Consider the following 26,306-nt stretch of genomic DNA (forward strand, 5'->3'; position numbering starts at 1 on the left):
CCAATAACACAACCTGCAGAAACCCATCCTCAACATCTCCACTAACTTCCCAATAACACAACCTGCAGAAACCCATCCTCAGCATCTCCACTCACCTTCCAATAACATAACCTGCAGAAACCCATCCTCAGCATCTCCACTAACGTCCCAATAACACAACCTGCAGAAACCCATCCTCAGCATCCCCACTAACTTCCCATTAACACAACCTGCAGAAACCCATCCTCAACATCTCCACTCACCTCCCAATAACACAACCTGCATAAACCCATCCTCATTATCTCCACTCACCTCCCAATAACACAACCTGCAGAAACCCATCCTCAGCATCTTCACTAACCTTCCAATAACACATCCTGCAGAATCCCACCCTCAGCATCTTCACTTACCTCTCAATAACACAACCTGCAGAAACCCATCCTCAGCATCTCCACTAACTTCCCAATAACACAACCTGCCGAAACCCATCCTCAGCATCTCCACTAACCTTCCAATAATACAACCTGCAGAAACCCATCCTCAGCAACTTCACTAACCTCCCAAAAACACAACCTGCAGAAACCCATTCTCAGCATCTCCACTCACCTCCCAATAACACAACCTGCAGAAACCCATCCTCAGAATCTCCACTCACCTCCCAAAAACACAACCTGCAGAAACCCATTCTCAGCATCTCCACTCACCTCCCAATAACACAACCTGCAGGAAATCAGCCTCAGCATCTCCACTCACCTTCCAATGACATAACCTGCAGGAAACCATCCTCAGTATCTTCACTCACGTTCCAATAACATAACCTGCAGAAACCCATCCTCAGTATCTCCACTTACCTCCCAATAATACAGCCCCCAGAAACCCATCCTCAGCATCATCACTCATCTTCCAATAACACAAACTGTAGAAACCCATCCTCAGCATCTCCACTAAACTTCCAATAACACAACCTGCAGAATCCCATCCTCAGCATCTTCACTAACCTTCCAAGAACACAACCTTCAGAATCTAATCCTCAGCATCTCCACTAACCTCCCAATAACACAACCTGCAGAAACCCATTCTCAGCATCTCCACTCACCTACCAATAACACATCCTGCAGAAACCCATCCTCAGCATCTCCACTCACCTCCCAATAACACAACCTGCAGAAACCCATCCTCAGCATCTCCACTCACCTCCCAATAAGACAACCTGCAGGATACCAACCTCAGAATCTTCACTCACCTCCCAATAACACAATCTGCAGAAACTCATCCTCAGCATCTTCACTCACCTCCCAATAACACAACCTTCAGAAACCCATCCTCAGCATCTCCACTCACCGCCCAATAACACAACCTGCAGAAACACATCCTCAGCAATTCCACTCACCTCCCAATAACACAACCTGCATAAACCCATCCTCATTATCTCCACTCACCTCCCAATAACACAACCTGCAGGAACCCATCCTCAGCATCTTCCCTAACCTTCCAATAACACAACCTGCAGAATCCCACCCTCAACATCTTCACTCAACTTCCAATAACACAACCTGCAGAAACCCATCCTCAGCATCTCCACTCACCTCCCAATAACACAGCCTGCAGAAACCCATCCTCAGCATCTCCACTAACTTCCCAATAACACAACCTGCAGAAACCCATCCTCAACATCTCCACTAACTTCCCAATAACACAACCTGCAGAAACCCATCCTCAGCATCTCCACTCACCTTCCAATAACATAACCTGCAGAAACCCATCCTCAGCATCTCCACTAACGTCCCAATAACACAACCTGCAGAAACCCATCCTCAGCATCCCCACTAACTTCCCATTAACACAACCTGCAGAAACCCATCCTCAACATCTCCACTCACCTCCCAATAACACAACCTGCATAAACCCATCCTCATTATCTCCACTCACCTCCCAATAACACAACCTGCAGAAACTCATCCTCAGCATCTCCACTCACCTCCCAATAACACAATCTGCATAAACCCATCCTCAGCATCTCCACTAACTTCCCAATAACACCACCTGCAGAAACCCATCCTCATCATCTCCACTAACATCCCAATAACACAACCTGCAGAAACCCATCCTCAGCATCTCCACTCACCTTCCAATAACATAACCTGCAGAAACCCATCCTCAGCATCTCCACTAACTTCCCAATAACACAACCTTCAGAAACCCATCCTCAGCATCCCCACTAACTTCCCATTAACACAACCTGCAGAAACCCATCCTCAACATCTCCACTCACCTCCCAATAACACAACCTGCATAAACCCATCCTCAGTATCTCCACTCACCTCCCAATAACACAACCTGCAGAAACTCATCCTCAGCATCTCCACTCACCTTCCCATAACACAACCTGCAGAAACCCATCTTCAGCATCTCCACTAACCTCCACATAACACAACCTGCAGAAACCCATCTTCAGCATCTCCACTCACCTCCCCATAACACAACCTGCAGAAACCCACCCTCAGCATCTTCACTCAACTTCCAATAACACAACCTGCAGAAACCCATACTCAGCATCTCCACTCACCTCCCAATAACACAACCTGCAGAAACCCATCCTCAGAATCTCACTAACCTCCCAAGAACACAACCTGCGTAAACCCATCCTCAGCATCTCCACTCACCTCCCAATAACACAACATGCAGAAACCCATCCTCAGCATCTCTACTAACCTCCCAATAACACAACCTGCAGAAACCCACCCTCAGCATCTTCACTCTACTTCCAATAACACAACCTGCAGAAACCCATCCTCAGCATCTCCACTCACCTTCCAATAACAGAACCTGCAGAAACCCATCTTCGACATCTTCACTAACCTTCCAATAACACAACCTGCAGATACACATACTCAGCTCCTTCACTCACCTCCCAATAACACAACCTGCAGAAACCCATCCTCAGCATTTCCACTCACCTCCCAATAACACAACCTGCAGAAACCCAATCTCAGAATCTTCACTCACCTCCCAATAACACAACCTGCAGAAACCCATCCTCAGCATCTTCACTAAACTTACAATAACACAACCTGCAGAATCCCATCCTCAGTATCTCCACTCACCTCCCAATAACACAACCTGCAGAAACCCATCCTCAGCATCTTCACTAACCTTCCAATAACACAACCTGCAGAATCCCACCCTCAGCATCTTCACTTACCTCTCAATAACACAACCTGCAGAAACCCATCCTCAGCATCTTCACTAACCTTCCAATAACACAACCTGCAGAATCCCATCCTCAGTATCTCCACTCACCTCCCAATAACACAACCTGCAGAAACCCATCCTCAGCATCTTCACTAACCTTCCAATAACACATCCTGCAGAATCCCACCCTCAGCATCTTCACTTACCTCTCAATAACACAACCTGCAGAAACCCATCCTCAGCATCTCCACTAACTTCCCAATAACACAACCTGCCGAAACCCATCCTCAGCATCTCCACTAACCTTCCAATAATACAACCTGCAGAAACCCATCCTCAGCAACTTCACTAACCTCCCAAAAACACAACCTGCAGAAATCCATTCTCAGCATCTCCACTCACCTCCCAATAACACAACCTGCAGAAAATCAGCCTCAGCTATTCCACTCACCTACCAATAACACAACCTGCAGAAACCCAATCTCAGAATCTTCACTCACCTTCCAATAACACAACATGCAGGAACCCATCCTCAGCATCTTCCCTAACCTTCCAATAACACAACCTGCAGAATCCCACCCTCAGCATCTTCACTCAACTTCCAATAACACAACCTGCAGAAACCCATCCTCAGCATCTCCACTCACCTTCCAATAACACAGCCTGCAGAAACCCATCCTCAGCATCTCCACTAACTTCCCAATAACACAAACTGCAGAAACCCATCCTCAGAATCTCCACTAACTTCCCAATAACACAACCTGCAGAAACCCATCCTCAGCATCTCCACTCACCTTCCAATAACATAACCTGCAGAAACCCATCCTCAGCATCTCCACCAACTTCCCAATAACACAACCTGCAGAAACCCATCCTCAGCATCCCCACTAACTTCCCATTAACACAACCTGCAGAAACCCATCCTCAACATCTCCACTCACCTCCCAATAACACAACCTGCATAAACCCATCCTCATTATCTCCACTCACCTCCCAATAACACAACCTGCAGAAACTCATCCTCAGCATCTCCACTCACCTCCCAATAACACAATCTGCATAAACCCATCCTCAGCATCTCCACTAACTTCCCAATAACACCACCTGCAGAAACCCATCCTCAGCATCTTTACTAACATCCCAATAACACAACCTGCAGAAACCCATCCTCAGCATCTCCACTCACCTTCCAATAACATAACCTGCAGAAACCCATCCTCAGCATCTCCACTAACTTCCCAATAACACAACCTGCAGAAACCCATCCTCAGCATCCCCACTAACTTCCCATTAACACAACCTGCAGAAACCCATCCTCAACATCTCCACTCACCTCCCAATAACACAACCTGCATAAACCCATCCTCAGTATCTCCACTCACCTCCCAATAACACAACCTGCAGAAACTCATCCTCAGCATCTCCACTCACCTCCCAATAACACAATCTGCATAAAACCATCCTCAGTATCTCCACTCACCTCCCAATAACAGAACCTGCAGAAACCCATCCTTCACTCACCTCTCAATACCACAACCTGCAGAAACCCACCCTCAGACATCTTCACTAACCTTCCAATAACACAATCTGCAGAAACCCACCCTCAGCATCTCCACTCATCTCCCAATAACAAAACCTGCAGAAACCCATCCTCAGCATCTTCACTCACATCCCAATAACACAACCTGCAGGAAACCATTCTCAGTATCTTCACTCACCTTCCAATAACATAACCTGCAGAAACCCATCCTCATCATCTCCACTAACTTCCCAATAACACAACCTGCAGAAACCCATTCTCAGTATCTCCACTCACCTCCCAATAACACAACCTGCAGAAACCCATCCTTCACTCACCTCCAAATAACACAACCTGCAGAAACCCATCCTCAGCATCTTCACTCAACTTCCAATAACACAACCGGCAGAAACCCATCCTCAGCATCTCCACTCGCCTTCCAATAACACAACCTGCAGAAACCCATCCTCAGCATCTTCATTCACCTTCCAATAACACAACCTGCAGAAACCTATCCTCAGCATCTCTACTAACTTCCCAATAACACAACCTGCAGAAACACATCCTCAGCATCTTCACTCACCTCCCATTAACAGAACCTGCAGAAACCCATCCTCAGCATCTTTACTCACCTCCCAATAACAGAACCTCCAGAAACCCATCCTCAGCATCTCCACTCACCTCCCAGTAACACAACCTGCAGAAACCCAATCTCAGAATCTTCACTCACCTCCCAATAACACAACCTGCAGAAACCCATCCTCAGCATCTCCACTCACCTCCCCATAACACAACCTGCAGAAACCCATCTTCAGCATCTCCACTAACCTCCACATAACACAACCTGCAGAAACCCATCTTCAGCATATCCACTCACCTCCCCATAACACAACCTGCAGAAACCCATCTTCAGCATCTCCACTAACCTCCCAATAACACAACCTGCAGAAACCCACCCTCAGCATCTTCACTCAACTTCCAATAACACAACCTGCAGAAACCCATCCTCAGCATCTTCACTCACCTTCCAATAACACAACCTGCAGAAACCCATCTTCGACATCTTCACTAACCTTCCAATAACACAACCTGCAGAAACACATCCTCAGCACCTTCACTCACCTCCCAATAACACAACCTGCAGACACCCATCCTCAGCATTTCCACTCACCTCCCAATAACACAACCTGCAGAAACCCAATCTCAGAATCTTCACTCACCTCCCAATAACACAACCTGCAGAAACCCATCCTCAGGATCTTCACTAACCTTCCAATAACACAACCTGCAGAATCCCATCCTCAGTATCTCCACTCACCTCCCAATAACACAACCTGCAGAAACCCATCCTCAGCATCTTCACTAACCTTCCAATAACACAACCTGCAGAATCCCATCCTCAGCATCTTCACTCAACTTCCAATAACACAACCTGCAGAAATCCATCCTCAGCATCTACACTCACATCCCAATAACACAGCCTGCAGAAACCCATCCTCAGCATCTCCACTAAATTCCCAATAACACAACCTGCAGAAACCCATCCTCAGCATCTCCACTAACTTCCCAATAACACAACATGCAGAAACCCATCCTTAGCATCTCCACTCACCTTCCAATAACATAACCTGCAGAAACCCATCCTCAGCATCTCCACTAACTTCCCAATAACACAACCTGCAGAAACCCATCCTCAGCATCCCCACTAACTTCCCAATAACACAACCTGCAGAAACCCATCCTCAACATCTCCACTCACCTCCCAATAACACAACCTGCAGAAACCCATCCTCAGTATCTCCACTCACCTCCCAATAACACAACTTGCAGAAACTCATCCTCAGCATCTCCACTCACCTCCCAATAACACAATCTGCATAAAACCATCCTCAGTATCTCCACTCACCTCCCATTAACACAACCTGCAGAAACCCATCCTTCACTCACCTCCCAATACCACAACCTGCAGAAACCCACCCTCAGACATCTTCACTAACCTTACAATAACACAGCCTGCAGGAACCCATCCACAGCATCTCCACTCACCTTCCAATAACACAACCTGCAGAAACACATCCTCAGAATCTCACTAACCTCCCAACAACACAACGTGCAGAAACCCATCCTCAGCATCTTTACTCACCTCCGAATAACAGAACCTGCAGAAACCCATCCTCAGCACCTTCACTCACCTCCCAATAACACAACCTGCAGAAACCCATCCTCAACATCTCCACTCACCTCCCAATAACACAACCTGCAGAAACCCATCCTCAGCATCTCCACTCACCTTCCAATAACACAACCTGCAGAAACACATCCTCAGAATCTCACTAACCTCCCAACAACACAACGTGCAGAAACCCATCCTCAGCATCTTTACTCACCTCCGAATAACAGAACCTGCAGAAACCCATCCTCAGCACCTTCACTCACCTCCCAATAACACAACCTGCAGAAACCCATCCTCAACATCTCCACTCACCTCCCATTAACAGAACCTGCAGAAACCCATCCTCAGCATCTTTACTCACCTCCCAATAACAGAACCTCCAGAAACCCATCCTCAGCATCTCCACTCACCTCCCAGTAACACAACCTGCAGAAACCCAATCTCAGAATCTTCACTCACCTCCCAATAACACAACCTGCAGAAACCCATCCTCAGCATCTCCACTCACCTCCCCATAACACAACCTGCAGAAACCCATCTTCAGCATCTCCACTAACCTCCACATAACACAACCTGCAGAAACCCATCTTCAGCATATCCACTCACCTCCCCATAACACAACCTGCAGAAACCCATCTTCAGCATCTCCACTAACCTCCCAATAACACAACCTGCAGAAACCCACCCTCAGCATCTTCACTCAACTTCCAATAACACAACCTGCAGAAACCCATCCTCAGCATCTTCACTCACCTTCCAATAACACAACCTGCAGAAACCCATCTTCGACATCTTCACTAACCTTCCAATAACACAACCTGCAGAATCCCATCCTCAGTATCTCCACTCACCTCCCAATAACACAACCTGCAGAAACCCATCCTCAGCATCTTCACTAACCTTCCAATAACACAACCTGCAGAATCCCACCCTCAGCATCTTCACTTACCTCTCAATAACACAACCTGCAGAAACCCATCCTCAGCATCTTCACTAACCTTCCAATAACACAACCTGCAGAATCCCATCCTCAGTATCTCCACTCACCTCCCAATAACACAACCTGCAGAAACCCATCCTCAGCATCTTCACTAACCTTCCAATAACACATCCTGCAGAATCCCACCCTCAGCATCTTCACTTACCTCTCAATAACACAACCTGCAGAAACCCATCCTCAGCATCTCCACTAACTTCCCAATAACACAACCTGCCGAAACCCATCCTCAGCATCTCCACTAACCTTCCAATAATACAACCTGCAGAAACCCATCCTCAGCAACTTCACTAACCTCCCAAAAACACAACCTGCAGAAACCCATTCTCAGCATCTCCACTCACCTCCCAATAACACAACCTGCAGAAAATCAGCCTCAGCTATTCCACTCACCTACCAATAACACAACCTGCAGAAACCCAATCTCAGAATCTTCACTCACCTTCCAATAACACAACATGCAGGAACCCATCCTCAGCATCTTCCCTAACCTTCCAATAACACAACCTGCAGAATCCCACCCTCAGCATCTTCACTCAACTTCCAATAACACAACCTGCAGAAACCCATCCTCAGCATCTCCACTCACCTTCCAATAACACAGCCTGCAGAAACCCATCCTCAGCATCTCCACTAACTTCCCAATAACACAAACTGCAGAAACCCATCCTCAGAATCTCCACTAACTTCCCAATAACACAACCTGCAGAAACCCATCCTCAGCATCTCCACTCACCTTCCAATAACATAACCTGCAGAAACCCATCCTCAGCATCTCCACCAACTTCCCAATAACACAACCTGCAGAAACCCATCCTCAGCATCCCCACTAACTTCCCATTAACACAACCTGCAGAAACCCATCCTCAACATCTCCACTCACCTCCCAATAACACAACCTGCATAAACCCATCCTCATTATCTCCACTCACCTCCCAATAACACAACCTGCAGAAACTCATCCTCAGCATCTCCACTCACCTCCCAATAACACAATCTGCATAAACCCATCCTCAGCATCTCCACTAACTTCCCAATAACACCACCTGCAGAAACCCATCCTCAGCATCTTTACTAACATCCCAATAACACAACCTGCAGAAACCCATCCTCAGCATCTCCACTCACCTTCCAATAACATAACCTGCAGAAACCCATCCTCAGCATCTCCACTAACTTCCCAATAACACAACCTGCAGAAACCCATCCTCAGCATCCCCACTAACTTCCCATTAACACAACCTGCAGAAACCCATCCTCAACATCTCCACTCACCTCCCAATAACACAACCTGCATAAACCCATCCTCAGTATCTCCACTCACCTCCCAATAACACAACCTGCAGAAACTCATCCTCAGCATCTCCACTCACCTCCCAATAACACAATCTGCATAAAACCATCCTCAGTATCTCCACTCACCTCCCAATAACAGAACCTGCAGAAACCCATCCTTCACTCACCTCTCAATACCACAACCTGCAGAAACCCACCCTCAGACATCTTCACTAACCTTCCAATAACACAATCTGCAGAAACCCACCCTCAGCATCTCCACTCATCTCCCAATAACAAAACCTGCAGAAACCCATCCTCAGCATCTTCACTCACATCCCAATAACACAACCTGCAGGAAACCATTCTCAGTATCTTCACTCACCTTCCAATAACATAACCTGCAGAAACCCATCCTCATCATCTCCACTAACTTCCCAATAACACAACCTGCAGAAACCCATTCTCAGTATCTCCACTCACCTCCCAATAACACAACCTGCAGAAACCCATCCTTCACTCACCTCCCAATAACACAACCTGCAGAAACCCATCCTCAGCATCTTCACTCAACTTCCAATAACACAACCGGCAGAAACCCATCCTCAGCATCTCCACTCGCCTTCCAATAACACAACCTGCAGAAACCCATCCTCAGCATCTTCATTCACCTTCCAATAACACAACCTGCAGAAACCTATCCTCAGCATCTCTACTAACTTCCCAATAACACAACCTGCAGAAACACATCCTCAGCATCTTCACTCACCTCCCATTAACAGAACCTGCAGAAACCCATCCTCAGCATCTTTACTCACCTCCCAATAACAGAACCTCCAGAAACCCATCCTCAGCATCTCCACTCACCTCCCAGTAACACAACCTGCAGAAACCCAATCTCAGAATCTTCACTCACCTCCCAATAACACAACCTGCAGAAACCCATCCTCAGCATCTCCACTCACCTCCCCATAACACAACCTGCAGAAACCCATCTTCAGCATCTCCACTAACCTCCACATAACACAACCTGCAGAAACCCATCTTCAGCATATCCACTCACCTCCCCATAACACAACCTGCAGAAACCCATCTTCAGCATCTCCACTAACCTCCCAATAACACAACCTGCAGAAACCCACCCTCAGCATCTTCACTCAACTTCCAATAACACAACCTGCAGAAACCCATCCTCAGCATCTTCACTCACCTTCCAATAACACAACCTGCAGAAACCCATCTTCGACATCTTCACTAACCTTCCAATAACACAACCTGCAGAAACACATCCTCAGCACCTTCACTCACCTCCCAATAACACAACCTGCAGACACCCATCCTCAGCATTTCCACTCACCTCCCAATAACACAACCTGCAGAAACCCAATCTCAGAATCTTCACTCACCTCCCAATAACACAACCTGCAGAAACCCATCCTCAGGATCTTCACTAACCTTCCAATAACACAACCTGCAGAATCCCATCCTCAGTATCTCCACTCACCTCCCAATAACACAACCTGCAGAAACCCATCCTCAGCATCTTCACTAACCTTCCAATAACACAACCTGCAGAATCCCATCCTCAGCATCTTCACTCAACTTCCAATAACACAACCTGCAGAAATCCATCCTCAGCATCTACACTCACATCCCAATAACACAGCCTGCAGAAACCCATCCTCAGCATCTCCACTAAATTCCCAATAACACAACCTGCAGAAACCCATCCTCAGCATCTCCACTAACTTCCCAATAACACAACATGCAGAAACCCATCCTTAGCATCTCCACTCACCTTCCAATAACATAACCTGCAGAAACCCATCCTCAGCATCTCCACTAACTTCCCAATAACACAACCTGCAGAAACCCATCCTCAGCATCCCCACTAACTTCCCAATAACACAACCTGCAGAAACCCATCCTCAACATCTCCACTCACCTCCCAATAACACAACCTGCAGAAACCCATCCTCAGTATCTCCACTCACCTCCCAATAACACAACTTGCAGAAACTCATCCTCAGCATCTCCACTCACCTCCCAATAACACAATCTGCATAAAACCATCCTCAGTATCTCCACTCACCTCCCATTAACACAACCTGCAGAAACCCATCCTTCACTCACCTCCCAATACCACAACCTGCAGAAACCCACCCTCAGACATCTTCACTAACCTTACAATAACACAGCCTGCAGGAACCCATCCACAGCATCTCCACTCACCTTCCAATAACACAACCTGCAGAAACACATCCTCAGAATCTCACTAACCTCCCAACAACACAACGTGCAGAAACCCATCCTCAGCATCTTTACTCACCTCCGAATAACAGAACCTGCAGAAACCCATCCTCAGCACCTTCACTCACCTCCCAATAACACAACCTGCAGAAACCCATCCTCAACATCTCCACTCACCTCCCAATAACACAACCTGCAGAAACCCATCCTCAGCATCTCCACTCACCTTCCAATAACACAACCTGCAGAAACACATCCTCAGAATCTCACTAACCTCCCAACAACACAACGTGCAGAAACCCATCCTCAGCATCTTTACTCACCTCCGAATAACAGAACCTGCAGAAACCCATCCTCAGCACCTTCACTCACCTCCCAATAACACAACCTGCAGAAACCCATCCTCAACATCTCCACTCACCTCCCATTAACAGAACCTGCAGAAACCCATCCTCAGCATCTTTACTCACCTCCCAATAACAGAACCTCCAGAAACCCATCCTCAGCATCTCCACTCACCTCCCAGTAACACAACCTGCAGAAACCCAATCTCAGAATCTTCACTCACCTCCCAATAACACAACCTGCAGAAACCCATCCTCAGCATCTCCACTCACCTCCCCATAACACAACCTGCAGAAACCCATCTTCAGCATCTCCACTAACCTCCACATAACACAACCTGCAGAAACCCATCTTCAGCATATCCACTCACCTCCCCATAACACAACCTGCAGAAACCCATCTTCAGCATCTCCACTAACCTCCCAATAACACAACCTGCAGAAACCCACCCTCAGCATCTTCACTCAACTTCCAATAACACAACCTGCAGAAACCCATCCTCAGCATCTTCACTCACCTTCCAATAACACAACCTGCAGAAACCCATCTTCGACATCTTCACTAACCTTCCAATAACACAACCTGCAGAAACACATCCTCAGCACCTTCACTCACCTCCCAATAACACAACCTGCAGACACCCATCCTCAGCATTTCCACTCACCTCCCAATAACACAACCTGCAGAAACCCAATCTCAGAATCTTCACTCACCTCCCAATAACACAACCTGCAGAAACCCATCCTCAGGATCTTCACTAACCTTCCAATAACACAACCTGCAGAATCCCATCCTCAGTATCTCCACTCACCTCCCAATAACACAACCTGCAGAAACCCATCCTCAGCATCTTCACTAACCTTCCAATAACACAACCTGCAGAATCCCATCCTCAGCATCTTCACTCAACTTCCAATAACACAACCTGCAGAAATCCATCCTCAGCATCTACACTCACATCCCAATAACACAGCCTGCAGAAACCCATCCTCAGCATCTCCACTAAATTCCCAATAACACAACCTGCAGAAACCCATCCTCAGCATCTCCACTAACTTCCCAATAACACAACATGCAGAAACCCATCCTTAGCATCTCCACTCACCTTCCAATAACATAACCTGCAGAAACCCATCCTCAGCATCTCCACTAACTTCCCAATAACACAACCTGCAGAAACCCATCCTCAGCATCCCCACTAACTTCCCAATAACACAACCTGCAGAAACCCATCCTCAACATCTCCACTCACCTCCCAATAACACAACCTGCAGAAACCCATCCTCAGTATCTCCACTCACCTCCCAATAACACAACTTGCAGAAACTCATCCTCAGCATCTCCACTCACCTCCCAATAACACAATCTGCATAAAACCATCCTCAGTATCTCCACTCACCTCCCATTAACACAACCTGCAGAAACCCATCCTTCACTCACCTCCCAATACCACAACCTGCAGAAACCCACCCTCAGACATCTTCACTAACCTTACAATAACACAGCCTGCAGGAACCCATCCACAGCATCTCCACTCACCTTCCAATAACACAACCTGCAGAAACACATCCTCAGAATCTCACTAACCTCCCAACAACACAACGTGCAGAAACCCATCCTCAGCATCTTTACTCACCTCCGAATAACAGAACCTGCAGAAACCCATCCTCAGCACCTTCACTCACCTCCCAATAACACAACCTGCAGAAACCCATCCTCAACATCTCCACTCACCTCCCAATAACACAACCTGCAGAAACCCATCCTCAGCATCTCCACTCACCTTCCAATAACACAACCTGCAGAAACACATCCTCAGAATCTCACTAACCTCCCAACAACACAACGTGCAGAAACCCATCCTCAGCATCTTTACTCACCTCCGAATAACAGAACCTGCAGAAACCCATCCTCAGCACCTTCACTCACCTCCCAATAACACAACCTGCAGAAACCCATCCTCAACATCTCCACTCACCTCCCAATAACACAACCTGCAGAAACCCATCCTCAGCATCTTCAATAACCTTCCAATAACACAACCTGCAGAAACCCATCCTCAGCATCTCCACTCACCTTCCAATAACACAACCTGCAGAAACCCATCCTCAGCATCTCCACTCACCTCCCAATAACACATCATGCTGAAACCCATCCTTAGCATCTCTACTAACCTCCCAATAACATAACCTGCAGAAACCCACCCTCAGCATCTCCACTCATCTTCCAATAACAGAACCTGCAGAAACCCATCATCGACATCTTCACTAACCTTCCAATAACACAACCTGCAGAAACACATCCTCAGCACCTTCACTCACCTCCCAATAACACAACCTTCAGAAACCCATCCTCAGCATCTCCACTCACCGCCCAATAACACAACCTGCAGAAACCCATCCTCAGCAATTCCACTCACCTACCAATAACACAACCTGCAGAAACCCAATCTCAGAATCTTCACTCACCTTCCAATAACACAACATGCAGGAACCCATCCTCAGCATCTTCCCTAACCTTCCAATAACACAACCTGCAGAATCCCACCCTCAGCATCTTCACTCAACTTCCAATAACACAACCTGCAGAAACCCATCCTCAGCATCTCCACTCACCTCCCAATAACACAGCCTGCAGAAACCCATCCTCAGCACCTCCACTAACTTCCCAATAACACAACCTGCAGAAACCCATCCTCAGCATCTCCACTAACTTCCCAATAACACAACCTGCAGAAATCCATCCTCAGCATCTCCACTCACCTTCCAATAACATAACCTGCAGAAACCCATCCTCAGCATCTCCACTAACTTCCCAATAACACAACCTGCAGAAACCTATCCTCAGCATCCCCACTAACTTCCCATTAACACAACCTGCAGAAACCCATCCTCAACATCTCCACTCACCTCCCAATAACACAACCTGCATAAACCCATCCTCATTATCTCCACTCACCTCCCAATAACACAACGTGCAGAAACCCATCCTCAGCATCTTTACTCACCTCCGAATAACAGAACCCGCAGAAACCCATCCTCAGCATCTTCAATAACCTTCCAATAACACAACCTGCAGAAACCCAACCCCATCATCTCCACTCTCCTCCCAATAACACAACCTGCAGAAACACATCCTCAGCATCTCCACTCACCTCCCAATAACACAAACTGCAGAAACCCATCCTCAACATCTCCACTCACCTCTCTATAACACAACCTGCAGAAACCCATCTTCAGTATATCCACTCACCTCCAATAACACAACCTGCAGAAACTCATCCTCAGCATCTCCACTCACCTCCCAATAACACAATCTGCATAAAACCATCCTCAGTATCTCCACTCACCTCCCAATATCACAACCTGCAGAAACCCTTCACTCACCTCCCAATACCACAACCTGCAGGAACCCACCCTCAGCATCTCCACTCATCTCCCAATAACAAAACCTGCAGAAACGCATCCTCTGCATATTCACTCACCTCCCAATAACACAACCCGCAGAAACCCATCCTCAGCATCTTCAATAACCTTCCAATAACACAACCTGCAGAAACCCAACCCCATCATCTCCACTCTCCTCCCAATAACACAACCTGCAGAAACCCATCCTCAGCATCTTCACTCACCTCCCTATAACACAACCTGCAGGAACCCATCCTCAGTATCTTCCCTCACCTTCCAATAACACAACCTACAGAAACCAAACCTCAGCATCTTCACTAACCTCAAAATAACACAACCTGCAGAAAATCCATCCTCAGCATCTTCACTCACCTCCCAATTACACAACCTGCATAAACCCATCCTCAGCATCTCAACTAACCTCCCAATAACACAACATGCAGAACCCCACCCTCAGCATATTCACTCACCTTCCAATAACACAACCTGCAGAAACCCATCCTCAATATCTCCACTCACCTTCCAATAACACAACCTGCAGAAACCCATCCTCAGAATCACACTAACCTCCCAATAACACAACCTGCAGATACCCATCCTCAGCACCTTCACACACCTCCCAATAACACAACCTGCAGAACCCCATCCTCAGCATCTCCACTCACCTCCTAATAACACAACCTTCAGAAACCCATCCACAGCATCTTCACTCACCTCCCAATAACACAACCTGCAGAAACCCATCCTCAGCATCTCAACTCACCTCCCAATAACACAACCTGAAGAAACCCATCCTCAGCATCTCCACTCACCTCCCAATAACACAACCTGCAGAAACCCATCCTCAGCATCTCCACTAACTTACCAATAACACAACCTGCAGAAACCCATCCTCAGCATCTCCACTCACCTCCCAATATCAACCTGCAGAAACCCATCCTCAGCATCTTCACTCACCTTCCAATAACACAACCTGCAGAAACCCATCCACAGCATCTCCACTAACTTCCCAATAACAAAACCTGCAGAAACACATCCTCAACATCTCCACTCACCTCCCAATAACACAATCTGCAGAAACCCATCCTCAGTATCTCCACTCACCCCCCAATAACACAACCTGCAGAAACCCACCCTCAGCATCTCCACTCAACTCACAATAACACAACCTGCAGAAACCCATCCTCAGCATCTTCACTCTCCTCCCAATAACACAATCTGCAGAAACCATCCTCAGCATCTCTACAAACCTCCCAATAACACAACCTGCAGAAACCCACCCTCAGCATCTCCACTCACCTCCCGATAACACAACCTGCAGAAACCCATCCTCAGCATCTTCACTCAACTTCCAATAAGATAACCTGCAGGAACCCATCCTCAGTATCTCCACTCACCTAACAATAACACAACCTGCAGAAACCCATCCTCAGCATCTCCACTAACCTTCCAATAACACTACCTGCAGAAACCCATCCTCAATATCTCCACTCACCTTCCAATAACACAACCTGCAGAAACTCATCCTCAGAATCTCACTAACCTCCCAATAACACAACCTGCAGAAACCCATCCTCATCATCTCCACTCACCTCCTGATAACATAACCTGCAGAAACCAATTCTCGGTGTCTCCACTCACCTCCCAATAACACAACCTGCTGGAACCCATCCTCAGCATCTTCCCTCACCTTCCAATAACACAACCTACAGAAACCAAACCTCAGCATCTTCACTAACCTGAAAATAACACAACCTGCAGAAAACCCATCCTCAGCATCTTCACTCACCTCCCAATAACACAACCTGCATAAACCCATCCTCAGCATCTCTACTAACCTCCCAATAACACAACATGCAGAACCCCACCCTCAGGATATTCACTCACCTTCCAATAACACAACCTGCAGAAACCCATCCTCAATATCTCCACTCACCTTCCAATAACACAACCTGCAGAAACCCATCCTCAGAATCACACTAACCTCCCAATAACACAACCTGCAGAAACCCATCCTCAGCACCTTCTCACACCTCCCAATAACACAACCTGCAGAACCCCATCCTCAGCATCTCCACTCACCTCCTAATAACACAACCTTCAGAAACCCATCCACAGCATCTTCACTCACCTCCCAATAACACAACCTGCAGAAACCCATCCTCAGCATCTCAACTCACCTCCCAATAACACAACCTGAAGAAACCCATCCTCAGCATCTCCACTCACCTCCCAATAACACAACCTGCAGAAACCCATCCTCAGCATCTCCACTAACTTACCAATAACACAACCTGCAGAAACCCATCCTCAGCATCTCCACTCACCTCCCAATATCAACCTGCAGAAACCCATCCTCAGCATCTTCACTCACCTTCCAATAACACAACCTGCAGAAACCCATCCACAGCATCTCCACTAACTTCCCAATAACAAAACCTGCAGAAACACATCCTCAACATCTCCACTCACCTCCCAATAACACAATCTGCAGAAACCCAGCCTCAGTATCTCCACTCACCCCCCAATAACACAACCTGCAGAAACCCACCCTCAGCATCTCCACTCAACTCACAATAACACAACCTGCAGAAACCCATCCTCAGCATCTTCACTCTCCTCCCAATAACACAATCTGCAGAAACCATCCTCAGCATCTCTACAAACCTCCCAATAACACAACCTGCAGAAACCCACCCTCAGCATCTCCACTCACCTCCCGATAACACAACCTGCAGAAACCCATCCTCAGCATCTTCACTCAACTTCCAATAAGATAACCTGCAGGAACCCATCCTCAGTATCTCCACTCACCTAACAATAACACAACCTGCAGAAACCCATCCTCAGCATCTCCACTAACCTTCCAATAACACTACCTGCAGAAACCCATCCTCAATATCTCCACTCACCTTCCAATAACACAACCTGCAGAAACACATCCTCAGAATCTCACTAACCTCCCAATAACACAACCTGCAGAAACCCATCCTCATCATCTCCACTCACCTCCTGATAACATAACCTGCAGAAACCAATTCTCTGTGTCTCCACTCACCTCCCAATAACACAACCTGCAGGAACCCATCCTCAGCATCTCCACTCACCTCCCAATAACAAAACCTGCAGAAATCCATCCTCAGTATCTCCACTCACCTCACAATAACACAACTTGCAGAAACCCATCCTTCATTCACCTGCCAATAACACAACCTGCAGAACCCCATCCTCAGCATCTTCACTAACCTCACAATAACGCAACCTGCAGATTCCAATCCTCAGCATCTTCAATAACCTTCCAATAACACAACCTGCAGAAACCGATCCTCAGCATCTCCACTCACCTCCCAATACACAACCTGCAGAAACCCATCTACAGCATCTTCAATAACCTTCCAATAAAAGAACCTGCAGAATCCCATCCTCAGCATCTCCACTCACCTCCCAATAACACAACCTGCAGAATATCATCATCAGCATCTCCACTCTCCTTCCAATAACACCACCTGCAAAACACATCCTCAGCATCTCCATTAACCTCCCAATAACACAACCTGCAGAAACCCATCCACAGCATCTCCACTAACTTCCCAATAACAAAACCTGCAGAAACACATCCTCAACATCTCCACTCACCTCCCAATAACACAATCTGCAGAAACCCATCCTCAGTATCTCCACTCACCCCACAATAACACAACCTGCAGAAACCCACCCTCAGCATCTCCACTCAACTCACAATAACACAACCTGCAGAAACCCATCCTCAGCATCTTCACTCTCCTCCCAATAACACAATCTGCAGAAACCATCCTCAGCATCTCTACAAACCTCCCAATAACACAACCTGCAGAAACCCACCCTCAGCATCTCCACTCACCTCCCGATAACACAACCTGCAGAAACCCATCCTCAGCATCTTCACTCAACTTCCAATAAGATAACCTGCAGGAACCCATCCTCAGTATCTCCACTCACCTAACAATAACACAACCTGCAGAAACCCATCCTCAGCATCTCCACTAACCTTCCAATAACACTACCTGCATAAACCCATCCTCAATATCTCCACTCACCTTCCAATAACACAACCTGCAGAAACACATCCTCAGAATCTCACTAACCTCCCAATAACACAACCTGCAGAAACCCATCCTCATCATCTCCACTCACCTCCTGATAACATAACCTGCAGAAACCAATTCTCGGTGTCTCCACTCACCTCCCAATAACACAACCTGCTGGAACCCATCCTCAGCATCTTCCCTCACCTTCCAATAACACAACCTACAGAAACCAAACCTCAGCATCTTCACTAACCTGAAAATAACACAACCTGCAGAAAACCCATCCTCAGCATCTTCACTCACCTCCCAATAACACAACCTGCATAAACCCATCCTCAGCATCTCTACTAACCTCCCAATAACACAACATGCAGAACCCCACCCTCAGCATATTCACTCACCTTCCAATAACACAACCTGCAGAAACCCAGCCTCAATATCTCCACTCACCTTCCAATAACACAACCTGCAGAAACCCATCCTCAGAATCACACTAACCTCCCAATAACACAACCTGCAGAAACCCATCCTCAGCACCTTCTCACACCTCCCAATAACACAACCTGCAGAACCCCATCCTCAGCATCTCCACTCACCGCCTAATAACACAACCTTCAGAAACCCATCCACAGCATCTTCACTCACCTCCCAATAACACAACCTGCAGAAACCCATCCTCAGCATCTCAACTCACCTCCCAATAACACAACCTGAAGAAACCCATCCTCAGCATCTCCACTCACCTCCCAATAACACAACCTGCAGAAACCCATCCTCAGCATCTCCACTAACTTACCAATAACACAACCTGCAGAAACCCATCCTCAGCATCTCCACCCACCTCCCAATATCAACCTGCAGAAACCCATCCTCAGCATCTTCACTCACCTTCCAATAACACAACCTGCAGAAACCCATCCACAGCATCTCCACTAACTTCCCAATAACAAAACCTGCAGAAACACATCCTCAACATCTCCACTCACCTCCCAATAACACAATCTGCAGAAACCCATCCTCAGTATCTCCACTCACCCCCCAATAACACAACCTGCAGAAACCCACCCTCAGCATCTCCACTCAACTCACAATAACACAACCTGCAGAAACCCATCCTCAGCATCTTCACTCTCCTCCCAATAACACAATCTGCAGAAACCATCCTCAGCATCTCTACAAACCTCCCAATAACACAACCTGCAGAAACCCACCCTCAGCATCTCCACTCACCTCCCGATAACACAACCTGCAGAAACCCATCCTCAGCATCTTCACTCAACTTCCAATAAGATAACCTGCAGGAACCCATCCTCAGTATCTCCACTCACCTAACAATAACACAACCTGCAGAAATCCATCCTCAGCATCTCCACTAACCTTCCAATAACACTACCTGCAGAAACCCATCCTCAATATCTCCACTCACCTTCCAATAACACAACCTGCAGAAACACATCCTCAGAATCTCACTAACCTCCCAATAACACAACCTGCAGAAACCCATCCTCATCATCTCCACTCACCTCCTGATAACATAACCTGCAGAAACCAATTCTCGGTGTCTCCACTCACCTCCCAATAACACAACCTGCAGGAACCCATCCTCAGCATCTCCACTCACCTCCCAATAACAAAACCTGCAGAAATCCATCCTCAGTATCTCCACTCACCTCACAATAACACAACTTGCAGAAACCCATCCTTCATTCACCTGCCAATAACACAACCTGCAGAACCCCATCCTCAGCATCTTCACTAACCTCACAATAACGCAACCTGCAGATTCCAATCCTCAGCATCTTCAATAACCTTCCAATAACACAACCTGCAGAAACCGATCCTCAGCATCTCCACTCACCTCCCAATACACAACCTGCAGAAACCCATCTACAGCATCTTCAATAACCTTCCAATAAAAGAACCTGCAGAATCCCATCCTCAGCATCTCCACTCACCTCCCAATAACACAACCTGCAGAATCCCATCATCAGCATCTCCACTCTCCTTCCAATAACACCACCTGCAAAACACATCCTCAGCATCTCCATTAACCTCCCAATAACAGGACCTGCAGAAACCCATCCTCAGCATCTCCACTAACGTCCCAATAACACAACCTGCAGAAACCCATATTCAGCATCTACACTCACCTTCCAATAACATAACCTGCAAAAACACATCCTCAGCATCTTCACTCGCATTCCAAAAATACAACCTGCAGAAACCCATCCTCAGCATCTCCACTAACTTCCCAATAACACAACATGCAGAAACCCTTCCTCAGCATCTCCACTCACCTTCCAATAACATAACCTGCAAAAACACATCCTCAGCATCTCCACTAACTTCCCAATAACACAACCTGCAGAAACCCATCCTCAGCATCCCCACTAACTTCCCATTAACACAACCTGCAGGAACCCATCCTCAACATCTGCACTCACCTCCCAATAACACAACCTGCATAAACCCATCTTCAGTATATCCACTCACCTCCAATAACACAACCTGCAGAAACTCATCCTCAGCATCTCCACTCACCTCCCAATAACACAATCTGCATAAAACCATCCTCAGTATCTCCACTCACCTCCCAATATCACAACCTGCAGAAACCCTTCACTCACCTCCCAATACCACAACCTGCAGAAACCCACCCTCAGCATCTCCACTCATCTCCCAATAACAAAACCTGCAGAAACGCATCCTCAGCATATTCACTCACCTCCCAATAACAAAACCTGCAGAAACGTATCCTCAGCATCTTCACTCACCTCCCAATAACACAACCTGCAGGAACCCATCCTCAGCATCTCCACTCACCTTCCAATAACACAACCTGCAGAAACACATCCTCAAAATCTCACTAACCTCCCAATAACACAACGTGCAGAAATCCATCCTCAGCATCTCCACTCACCTCCCAATAACACAACCTGCAGAAACCCATCCTCAGCATCTCCACTAACTTACCAATAACACAACCTGCAGAAACCCATCCTCAGCATCTCCACTCACCTCCCAATATCAACCTGCAGAAACCCATCCTCAGCATCTTCACTCACCTTCCAATAACACAACCTGCAGAAACCCATCCACAGCATCTCCACTAACTTCCCAATAACAAAACCTGCAGAAACACATCCTCAACATCTCCACTCACCTCCCAATAACACAATCTGCAGAAACCCATCCTCAGTATCTCCACTCACCCCCCAATAACACAACCTGCAGAAACCCACCCTCAGCATCTCCACTCAACTCACAATAACACAACCTGCAGAAACCCATCCTCAGCATCTTCACTCTCCTCCCAATAACACAATCTGCAGAAACCATCCTCAGCATCTCTACAAACCTCCCAATAACACAACCTGCAGAAACCCACCCTCAGCATCTCCACTCACCTCCCGATAACACAACCTGCAGAAACCCATCCTCAGCATCTTCACTCAACTTCCAATAAGATAACCTGCAGGAACCCATCCTCAGTATCTCCACTCACCTAACAATAACACAACCTGCAGAAACCCATCCTCAGCATCTCCACTAACCTTCCAATAACACTACCTGCAGAAACCCATCCTCAATATCTCCACTCACCTTCCAATAACACAACCTGCAGAAACACATCCTCAGAATCTCACTAACCTCCCAATAACACAACCTGCAGAAACCCATCCTCATCATCTCCACTCACCTCCTGATAACATAACCTGCAGAAACCAATTCTCGGTGTCTCCACTCACCTCCCAATAACACAACCTGCAGGAACCCATCCTCAGCATCTCCACTCACCTTCCAATAACAAAACCTGCAGAAATCCATCCTCAGTATCTCCACTCACATCACAATAACACAACTTGCAGAAACCCATCCTTCATTCACCTGCCAATAACACAACCTGCAGAACCCCATCCTCAGCATCTTCACTAACCTCACAATAACGCAACCTGCAGATTCCAATCCTCAGCATCTTCAATAACCTTCCAATAACACAACCTGCAGAAACCGATCCTCAGCATCTCCACTCACCTCCCAATACACAACCTGCAGAAACCCATCTACAGCATCTTCAATAACCTTCCAATAAAAGAACCTGCAGAATCCCATCCTCAGCATCTCCACTCACCTCCCAATAACACAACCTGCAGAATCCCATCATCAGCATCTCCACTCTCCTTCCAATAACACCACCTGCAAAACACATCCTCAGCATCTCCATTAACCTCCCAATAACAGGACCTGCAGAAACCCATCCTCAGCATCTCCACTAACTTCCCAATAACACAACCTGCAGAAACCCATATTCAGCATCTACACTCACCTTCCAATAACATAACCTGCAAAAACACATCCTCAGCATCTTCACTCGCCTTCCAAAAATACAACCTGCAGAAACCCATCCTCAGCATCTCCACTAACTTCCCAATAACACAACATGCAGAAACCCTTCCTCAGCATCTCCACTCACCTTCCAATAACATAACCTGCAAAAACACATCCTCAGCATCTCCACTAACTTCCCAATAACACAACCTGCAGAAACCCATCCTCAGCATCCCCACTAACTTCCCATTAACACAACCTGCAGGAACCCATCCTCAACATCTGCACTCACCTCCCAATAACACAACCTGCATAAACCCATCTTCAGTATATCCACTCACCTCCAATAACACAACCTGCAGAAACTCATCCTCAGCATCTCCACTCACCTCCCAATAACACAATCTGCATAAAACCATCCTCAGTATCTCCACTCACCTCCCAATATCACAACCTGCAGAAACCCTTCACTGACCTCCCAATACCACAACCTGCAGAAACCCACCCTCAGCATCTCCACTCATCTCCCAATAACAAAACCTGCAGAAACGCATCCTCAGCATATTCACTCACCTCCCAATAACAAAACCTGCAGAAACGAATCCTCAGCATCTTCACTCACCTCCCAACAACACAACCTGCAGGAACCCATCCTCAGCATCTCCACTCACCTTCCAATAACACAACCTGCAGAAACACATCCTCAAAATCTCACTAACCTCCCAATAACACAACGTGCAGAAATCCATCCTCAGCATCTTTACTCACCTCCGAATAACAGAACATGCAGAAACCCATTCTCGGCATCTTCACTGAACTTCCCATAACACAACCTGCAGAAACCCATCCTCAGCATCTTCACTAACCTTCCAATAACACCACCTGCAGAAACCCATCCTCAGCATCTTCACTAACCTCCCAATTACTCAACCTGTAGAAAACCCATCCTCAGCATCTCCACTCACCTCCCAATAACACAACCCGCAGAAACCCATCCTCAGCATCTTCAATAACCTTCCAATAACACAACCTGCAGAAACCCAACCCCATCATCTCCACTCTCCTCCCAATAACACAACCTGCAGAAACCCATCCTCAGCATCTTCACTCACCTCCCTATAACACAACCTGCAGGAACCCATCCTCAGTATCTTCCCTCACCTTCCAATAACACAACCTACAGAAACCAAACCTCAGCATCTTCACTAACCTCAAAATAACACAACCTGCAGAAAACCCATCCTCAGCATCTTCACTCACCTCCCAATAACACAACCTGCATAAACCCATCCTCAGCATCTCTACTAACCTCCCAATAACACAACATGCAGAACCCCACCCTCAGCATATTCACTTACCTTCCAATAACACAACCTGCAGAAACCCATCCTCAATATCTCCACTCACCTTCCAATAACACAACCTGCAGAAACCCATCCTCAGAATCACACTAACCTCCCAATAACACAACCTGCAGAAACCCATCCTCAGCACCTTCACACACCTCCCAATAACACAACCTGCAGAACCCCATCCTCAGCATCTCCACTCACCTCCTAATAACACAACCTTCAGAAACCCATCCACAGCATCTTCACTCACCTCCCAATAACACAACCTGCATAAACCCATCCTCAGCATCTCAACTCACCTCCCAATAACACAACCTGAAGAAACCCATCCTCAGCATCTCCACTCACCTCCCAATAACACAACCTGCAGAAACCTATCCTCAGCATCTCCACTAACTTACCAATAACACAACCTGCAGAAACCCATGCTCAGCATCTCGACTCACCTTCCAATAACACAACCTGCAGAAACCCATCCACAGCATCTCCACTAACTTCCCAACAACACGACCTGCAGAAACCCATCCTCAGTATCTCCACTCACCCCCCAATAACACAACCTGCAGAAACCCATCCCCAGTATCTCCACTCACCCCCCAATAACACAACCTGCAGAAACCCATCCTCAGCATCTTCACTTTCCTCCCAGTAACACAATCTGCAGAAACCCATCCTCAGCATCTCTACAAACCTCCCAATAACACAACCTGCAGAAACCCACCCTCAGCATCTTCACTCAACTTCCAATAACACAACCTGCAGGAACCCATCCTCAGTATCTCCACTCACCTTCCAATAACACAACCTGCAGAAACCCATCCTCAGCATCTCCACTAACCTTCCAATAACACAACCTGCAGAAACCCATCCTCAATATCTCCACTCACCTTCCAATAACACAACCTGCAGAAACACATCTCAGAATCTCACTAACCTCCCAATAACACAACCTGCAGAAACCCATCCTCATCATCTCCACTCACCTCCTAATAACATAACTTGCAGAAACCAATTCTCAGCGTCTCCACTCACCTCCCAATAACACAACCTGCAGGAACCCATCCTCAGCATCTCCACTCACCTCCCAATAACAAAACCTGCAGAAACCCATCCTCAGTATCTCCACTCACGTCACAATAACACAACTTGCAGAAACCCATCCTTCATTCACCTGCCAATAACACAACCTGCAGAACTCCATCCTCGGCATCTCGACTAAACTTCCAAGAACACAACCTGCAGATTCCCATCCTCAGAATCTTCACTCACCTTCCAATAACACAACCTGCAGAAACCCACCCTCAGCATCTCCACTCACCTCCCGATAACACAACCTGCAGAAACCCATCCTCAGCATCTTCACTCAACTTCCAATAAGATAACCTGCAGGAACCCATCCTCAGTATCTCCACTCACCTAAC

Source organism: Scyliorhinus torazame, chromosome 5 (assembly GCF_047496885.1).
Source record: "Scyliorhinus torazame isolate Kashiwa2021f chromosome 5, sScyTor2.1, whole genome shotgun sequence".
NCBI classification, from domain to species: Eukaryota; Metazoa; Chordata; class Chondrichthyes; order Carcharhiniformes; family Scyliorhinidae; genus Scyliorhinus; species Scyliorhinus torazame.